The following is a 6,000-nucleotide window of genomic DNA, read 5'->3' as shown; positions in this document are numbered from 1 at the left end:
GGGGTCCTGGAGAACGAGGTTGAGTCGGGGAGGAGGAGGGCCGGAGAGGGAGATGGTGGGCGGGGCCGGGGCCGGATGGGCGGGGCCGGCCACGCGCGGCGAGGGCGCCTTCTGCGCAGGCGTGCTGGGCCGCCCCGCTGACATGGCGTCGGCGCCGAGCGCTGTCACCTCCTCGCCGCCGCTGCCGCCTCCGCCGTCGCCGCCGCCGCCGCCCCCGGGGGAGGCTTTGCCCCCGGGCTCGTCCTCGTCGTGCGCGGCGGCGGCGGCGGCGGCGGCGGCGGCGCCGGGAGCGGGCGTGGGCCCCAGGGCCGCCCCCTCCTGCCGAGCCCCCGCCGGCGGCGGCTCCACTACGGCGGCGGCGGCGGCGGGGGGGGGGGACAGTAGTTGTAATGTAGACCCCCGCCCCGGCCTCCGAGAAGGTGAGTGCCCGCCCCGGGAGGGGGCGCCGCGGGCCGGGGGCGCCCCCATCCCTCCTGCGGGGGGAGGGGACGCCCCATGTGACCAGCCCCGCCCAGCAGCGGGGGAGGGGCCGAGAGGACTGGGGAGCGCAGGAGGAGGGGGCCCCGAGCGGGGAGGAGAGCAGAGAGAAAGAGGGGGAGACTCCCTAGGGAAGGGACAGAAAGAAGGGAAGGTCAGAGAGGGAGCAGAGAAGGGGGGGAGCCCAGGGAAAGGGGAGTGGGGGAGGGGCAGAAAGAGGGGGAGACTCCCAGAGAAGGGACAGAAAGGAAAAGAAGGGGGAGCCCAGGGAGAGGAGCAGGAAAAAGGGCGCAGAGAAGGGGCAGAAAGGAAGGGGGAGACTCCCTAGAGAAGGCAGAAAGAAGGGGGGCCCAGGAAAAGGGCAGCAAAGAAGGGGCAGAAAGAGGGGGAGATTCTCTAGAGAAGGGACAGAAAGGAAGAGAGAGCCCAGTGAGGGGGGAGCAGAGAAGTAGCAGGAGGAAAGCGGGCCATGGAAAAGTTAGGAGAGAGGACACAGGAGGAGAAGGCTGGGGATCTACAAGTAATAGAGAAAGGGTCAGGAAAGAGGAGGGGGACCCCAGGGAGAAGAGGTCAGGAGAGAAGAGATGGGGGAAAGGAAGGCTTGTCCAAGGCTTGGAAGGGGAGAAGTAAAGTGAAAATACATCCATACATATACATCCGTACATATATAGACATTTATATTATATAGAGACATATATAATATATGTGTGTATAAATGAGCTCCTTTCCCAGTCATCGGCTCCACTCTCAGACCAGTAGTTGCAGAAAACATGCCCCCAGGAGGAGCTTCCTCACCTGGGAGTTCCCCCAAACCCATGGAATCAGGGCTCAGAGTCCAGTTCTTTCTTCTCTTCTTGCCTTAGTGGGCAGAGAGCTGTCCCGGAAGGCCTGGGTTCCAGTCCTGTCTCTGGCATAGGGCCGTGGGACCCTGCGCAAGTCACTCTCACCGTGCTATAGATAGATGGCACTCTAAGTTACCTGGCAGAAGACATTCACATTATCAGAACAGCACAGGACCAAGGACAGATCCCTGAGGCCCTCTGCTCTCCAATTTTCTTGTATCTACTTAAAAATGGGTTCGGAGAGTCCTAAGATGGGGATCTCTGGGAAGGAGCCTTGGAGGCTGTTCAGTCCAGCCACTTGCTTTACAGAGAAGGAAGCTGAGACCCACAGGGTTTGGTGAATTCTTGCCCAAGGTCACAAGGGTGGGAACCAGCATCCTACCTGTGATTTGCTAAAAATAATATTAAATGCCAATGAAAGAAAAGAAAAGCCACTCAGAGCCCATGGAAGCATGGATAACTCGGAAGCTTTCTCTATGAAATGAGGGGCTGGCACTCGCGGACCTCTGAGGGCCTTTCCAGCCTAAACTGCAAGTAGAAGTGTTAGGTGGTTGTCTTCCACATTCTAAGGTGGGAGACTTGGGGCTGACAGCTTAGAGTGACTTGCCCTCGGGTCCCATGGCTATTGAACGTTTGACACGGTAGTTGAACCCAGGGCCTCCTGAGTCCCAAGTCCCTGTGTGCCAGCCTGCTTCTCAGGGAAGGGAGCCTGAGGGGGAGAAGTCCGGCCAGCGAGGGTAGGAGAAGGATGGTACTGAGTGTTCACTGGGAGAGCGTGTGGTTCCACCACATGGGCCCCTGCCCAGGGAGCCCACACTTAGGGATGGAAGGGCCGGAGCAGGCACTAGACAGGGCCTCCATTCTGAGCCCTGGGTCTGTACGTTGCACAGCCAGGGTGTGACTTTGCCCTTCTCAGTGGCACTTCAGCCAATGTTTAGGCACAGGAAATACTAAATACAAGCAGGAGTAAAATGTGTCCTAACCTCCACCCCTCTAATCTTTTTCCACACCTAGGCTCTGTAGTCCTGACTACTAAAATTTTTTCCTCCTGAGAATTACACTTGTAGAATGCTTTAGACTGCCTTCCTAAAGGAACCCAATCTTCTACCAAGGCCTTGGTTCCTTTTTTTGCCTTTTCTTGCATGAATTCCATTCTGGTGGGCTTCAGAAAAACATTTACATGAGTTTTTTTTCAAATTAGGCTCATTTATACTTGCTGTATAAGAAGTGCATTGAAATTTTAAATGTTTTTGTGACTTTTCCCCATGGTTTTAAAATGACCATTCAAAAGAAGACATCCTCCCCATCCCCTCATGAGGGAAAGTAAACATTTAAATACTATTTAAAAAAAAAAAAAAACAACTTTGCAGGGGAGAGGAGTAATTTTCTTTTTATCACTGGAGCACATTATAAAAATAGAAGCTTCCCATTTCACTTTAAATTATTTTTGTGTGCTATTATACACAGCATAATAATGATGGTTTTTTTAAATCCCTGAAATTATATTTACAGTGAGCATGGTAACAGTTTTTCTTATGTAAATCACTAGAGATGAAAGATTAGTATTTTGTATAATAGGATAACATTCTATAAATCTAAAATTAAAAACTCCCTGTAAAGAATTAGACTGTTACCACTCTATGTAATTGTTTTTCATACTCAGAAATGGAAATCACATAGGCATTTTACTGCTCCCTCCTGCACCCAGAATGGAAGCTTGAGCTGTTTTTAGTTGTAGTGGCCTGTGTAATACTACACCTGTGCACAGACTTGCCCTTCTCAGTGTCCTTTAAAGGAAGACAGCTGGCTGCGCTAAGAGTCTTGGAAAGAACAGCTGATTTGATTAGCATGTGCAGCCCTTTGTATATTCAGGTCCTAGCAAACCGAAGTGCTAGAGACACTCCCTATAGTACAAACCATTTCATCACAGCATGGTTGAGTGGAAGCACTGGGTTTTAGGAGGCAGGACCCCTACCCCCCTATTATCTAATTCTGGCTCTGCTGTGACCATAGGCAAGTCACATCTCCTCTGGGACATGCAGGTTCCCCGAGGTTCTAAAATTCTGTGATTCCATCATTAGTTATTTGTAATCTCCATATGGCAGCTCCTTACATGTTAACAGTTACACTAAAGTTACAGTTAACACCAAAGCACAATACATGGTAAACCCTGGCTAGTAACATGAACCTGGTGGTGATATTCAATGAATAATGAAAAACTAGCTTTGGCTAGTTCTGTCGTATTTGAAATATTAAACAAATCAAATGCAATTCTTCTGTTAGCTATAGAAATGAGCCTTTGGTCATAGACTTGTCAGTTAATTAATCTTGTACCAAAGCTGACTTGACAACACGTATTTTGAAGCATTCACATTTTAAATTTAGATATTTTTAAAAGTCTTAAGCATTTATAAGGAGGACAGCTTGGCATTGATGGGTAGAATTTCTAGACTTGGAGTCAGAAGTTCAAAACTTGCCTCTTAACAATTAGCTGACGATCCTGGGCACTTGTAAGTCATTTAATCTCTCTTGGGAACATTGTGCTTGAAGCAGCTCCCTCCCTAGGACTTTCAAGTCATCAGAGATATTGAGTTGTTCCTTTACTGGCAGTCACATAATACTGTAGTTCTAAGTTCTGGATAGGGGATAAGCAAGAACAAGGGAAAAGAACTTTTTTTTTTTTCTTTAGCTAGTACATTCCTGGAACCATTCATACCTTCTTCCTGCCTTTCAAGATCTTGATCAGATTATTATAACAAAAGTGGCTTGCAAAGGCATCAAATCCTAAGCCTCAGCTTCATTCTGTTTTAACTATAATGGGCTGATCAGGATCTTATTGGTGTCCTGAGAGAGATGATCAAAGGTCAGAGTAGCAAGAACTCTACAAGGAGCCTAGAATGTCTGTGGGGAAAAGACAAACATAGAAGGAAAGCAAAATGGAGATACATGATGTGAAGCATTCCAAGGGTTCTTGGCAAGAGTCATCATTTCTATTTTTCTAAGATGCTGGTATTCTGGTAAGCCAGACATTTAAAATGTTATTAAACAATATGTTTTTCACCACTTGAGGCTCTTTTACCTCAAGTATATGAATCATTTTTTGTGTTTACCCACTTAACAGAAAAAGAAATGTAAGATGGTCCTCATTGAAAGGAAAATTCCTGTCGTAATTATTTCAACAACAAATTTCTATTGTGGCATTTCTTAATGAGACAAGGATATATAGATTTTGATAAAGATGTTATCAGATTCAAGTTAACTTCTAGTATAAGAAAAAAAAACCTGCCAGATTTCATAATAGCATTCTCCTTATAGTAAATTTAGAACTTAATAATTCAACACAAGGAATTTTTTTTTGTTTTTAACTAGCTAGTGAGAATCATATTTACAAGTAATGAATGAATGACTGAAAATGCATTTACTAAGTACTGTGTTCCAAGGACTATGCTAAGACCTGGGGATACAAATAGGAAAAAAGCCCAAGACAATCCATGCTATCACGGAGATCACACTCAGGGCTGTGCTGATTATGTCTGCACTAGATAAGATGAGAATAGAAAATTCTTATTATACTATATAATTCTTTTATGAAAAAGAATAATTTGTTACATTGAAATCCTATGCTTTTATTACAGATATCATTGTATAAAAATTGACAGAATTAAATGAGTGCTAAGTGTTTACCATGTAGGCAGCTAAAGTGGCTCCATAGATGGAGTCAGAAAGACTGAATTCAAATCCTACCTCAGTCACATACTGGCTGTGGGACTTTGGGCATGTCATTTAACCTCTCTCAGACTCAGTTTCCTCTTCTGTGACATGAGAACAATAGCATCTCCCTTCCAAGATTGTTGTGAGACTCAAATGAGAGAATTTTTGTAAAGCACTTTGCAAACCTCAAAGTACTCTGAAAATGCCGACTTATACGCAAAGGAACTTTGCCTAAGTTGTAAAAACTGGAATTTCAATACCTACAAATTCAAATATGTTTCAATAATATTAGCTATATTATGGAATAGTTTTCTTCACATAGGATGATTCTTTAAGATGTGCTTTTGATTTGTTTTTCATAGGAGATCTAGCCTATAGACTACACTTAAGATGTACAAAGGTAGGTTTTATAATAGGCTTTGTAGTTCATCAAGTATTAAGAAATGGGTACTAGGCATTGTGCTAAGTGATATTAAAACAACCAGACATAAAATCCCAAACAGCCCCTACCCGTCAGGAGTTTACAGTCTACTGTACAACTGTGTATATGCACGATATTTACAGTGTAAATGGGAGGTAATCACTGAGAGGATGTTCTGGACTGGGAAGGGCCATCTGGCCCTGGGGAGATAGGAGATGAACTTGGGAAGAAGCCAAGGGGAGGAGGGGGAGCATTCCAGGCATGTGGTTCAGTGATTGAAAAGGCTCAAGGTCATGTCCATGCAATACTGAGAAGTACCCAGGTGTGTGGGAAGGGGCATAAAGCGTAAGGAAGCTGGGGGTGGAATGGGACCAGGTTGTGTGGCATTAAGGACCAAAGAGCATTTTCTGTACGATCCTGAAGTAATGGGGGATGGGACATGGTCCGAGCAAGGGGTGAGGCAGCCAGCTGAAGGATGAGCTGGAGAGGGTAAAACCTGAGGGAGGCGGGAAGACCAGCCCAAGGCTGTTTAGAACTAGGCATAAGATG

General features: G+C 46.1%; 1 protein-coding gene across 2 annotated transcripts in view; it reads left to right on the top strand.

The window, feature by feature from the left end:
- Nucleotides 1-372: 372 nt before the first annotated feature.
- KRCC1 (lysine rich coiled-coil 1) overlaps nt 373-6,000 on the top strand; it is a 39,881-nt gene continuing 34,253 nt past the window's right edge. The window contains exon 1 of one of the 2 annotated variants that reach the window (XM_031949811.1): nt 373-419. The gene's annotated coding sequence lies outside the window, so the exon portion shown is untranslated. The remainder of the gene's footprint in view (nt 420-6,000) is intronic. The other variant, XM_031949810.1, reaches the window with a different exon arrangement.

The sequence above is a fragment of the Sarcophilus harrisii genome, chromosome 2, assembly GCF_902635505.1.
Source record: "Sarcophilus harrisii chromosome 2, mSarHar1.11, whole genome shotgun sequence".
NCBI lineage: Eukaryota > Metazoa > Chordata > Mammalia > Dasyuromorphia > Dasyuridae > Sarcophilus > Sarcophilus harrisii.
This window is presented reverse-complemented; position numbering and strand designations above follow the sequence as displayed.